Source organism: Heteronotia binoei, chromosome 16 (genome assembly GCF_032191835.1).
Source record: "Heteronotia binoei isolate CCM8104 ecotype False Entrance Well chromosome 16, APGP_CSIRO_Hbin_v1, whole genome shotgun sequence".
In the NCBI taxonomy this organism is placed as follows: Eukaryota; Metazoa; Chordata; class Lepidosauria; order Squamata; family Gekkonidae; genus Heteronotia; species Heteronotia binoei.
The window spans coordinates 4,876,971-4,879,243 of record NC_083238.1 but is presented as its reverse complement, the minus strand read 5'-3'; positions in this window follow the sequence as shown (position 1 = coordinate 4,879,243).

The window sequence follows — 2,273 nt, the reverse complement described above, 5'->3', positions numbered from 1 at the left end:
AGGGGCAGGATACATTTATTATAAAGATGGCTGGTAGAAGAGGAAAAAAGATTATCTGAATGCTTTGTCCAAACAACAGTTTGACTCCTTTGCTAGAAAATTGAAATGGCACCCTATATTATAACAATATCTATACTAATAGTCAAGTCGGGCAAATCTGATGATATTTAAATATAGCGCCTGGATCTGTGAACGGATGAGACAGAACTTTCTAGTGCCCTGGGTTTGCAGGAAAAAATCTGAAATCTAAATAACAACAATAATAACAACAGAACACAAGGAGATTCACTATCACTGTTGTTTGTATCACTGCTAATACCAAATCATTCTTAACAGCACAAACCTAAGAGACCAGCTTTCAAAGATGTCACACATTGCATACGGGTGACTTAAAAATGAATGCAAAGTCATCATTACAGACTGATTGTTTACTAAATACAGTTCAAATATTCAGCAAATGTATAGCAACAGAATTTGACTTTGACAACTGTGCAGCATTAGCATTGAACAGAGGAAAGATGGTTGAACAAGAAGAAATCAAGATGCCAAACAACAACCTCCAAACACAGGGCTTTGAAGAAAATGACAATTCAGTGCCCCCTCCTGGGGCCACACCCATAGGTGATGATGTGCCAGCCCTGTTGGTACTTGGATGGGAAATCCAGAACCTCAACACAAAGACAATAGCAAACCACCTTTGGACACATCTTGCACTGAATACCTGATGGGGTTGCCATAAGTCAGCTGCAACTTGACAGCACTTTCCACATGACCATTGTTACATTTATTTTGGTAAGAATCTGTGATGAATTTGCAGAAACCATTTTATACCTTATTGTGTTGTTGGTTTCTGTGGATGGTGGCTTGATACCAGCAGGTTCAACTCTGAACAAGCAGTTAATTAAAAGATTTCAGGTTTTCACGGCTGGTAACATCATTAGGGTTTGTAGAATCTTTCGGGCTCAAGTGCCGTGTTCTACTGGAGAAAGTTTTCCTTCCAGACGTTTCGTTCTCAGCTGCGGAGAACATCCTCAGTGGTGTTGCAGCCGGAGCAGGCGCTCAGACCTTCTTGGCTGCTGTGCATTGAGTGGGGCCAGTTAATTAAAAATTAGTCTAGTTGGGAAAAGTTTAAGACCCAGCAGGCTTGTCAGTAATGAACCCTATCAAAGAAACAAGCATTTAAAATATTTTTTACCTACAAAGAAAAAATCTGGCTTTCCCTGAAAAGAAGTTTGCATGTTTTAAAAAATGCTAGTGTGAATATGCAAATCAAAAGAATGTATTAATTATCATTAAACATTCCTTCACAAAAGACTAGAACTAATTGGAGAAATAATTTGGGCAAATTGAGCTACATGACAGAAAGCATTAAGATTCATCAAGTTTCAATTCTCTAATTTTGTCAGCTTGTCAAAAGGAGTTTGCTATTAATATCCAAACAACTGGGAAGTATTTCAGCTCTCCTCACTCTCTTCCCTCCCTCCCAACAGGACTACAATTTTTGTCGACTCAAAATTTTGTTTTAAAATTAACTAGATCTGACAGAGTGTATTTTTTCTGGTTGAGGGTCACTGTAGCATATAAGGTTAATAAATGGATATAAGGAAGCTCTCTAAAAACTTAGTTGGATGTGTTTCTCTTGATTAGGAGCTCTAGGTGAACTATGACCAGAAATCCCAAAAGATGGCAGCATTCAAGGATACACAACACTGAATTTCACTTGAAGACAGGGCTGTCACCTCCAGGCTGGATAATATCTGGAGACTTTGGAAGTGGAGACTGAGGATGGGGTTTGGGAAGAGGAGAGACTTCCATGGGGTATAATGCCATACTGTCCACCAACCAAAGCAACCATTTTCTCCAGGTGAACTGATTTCTGCTGCCTGGAGAGCAGTTGTGGGAGATCTTCAGCCACTATCTGGAGGTTGGCAACTCTCTTTGAGGACCACAGTAACACAGTACATAAGAACATAAGAACACTGGTATACTATTCAGACAGATGCATGTATTAATAATTTTACGTGGCACTTGAGACACTTTTCTAACTGTGAATCTTCCAGGATAATTTATTATCTTGGTTGCAGTTGTCCTTTGTTCTATATAGAAAGTACTTCTGCTTTAGACATAGTTATGAGGTATTCTGATATTCCTGTCTCCCTTTTGGTCTTGCCAGAGAGCTTTGGGTTTGAACAAAGTGCATGGTAGTGGTTGTAGTGCATTTGAGAACTAAAGGATGTGCTATTTTCCCCTACTGGATGACTGGGTCATTGTAG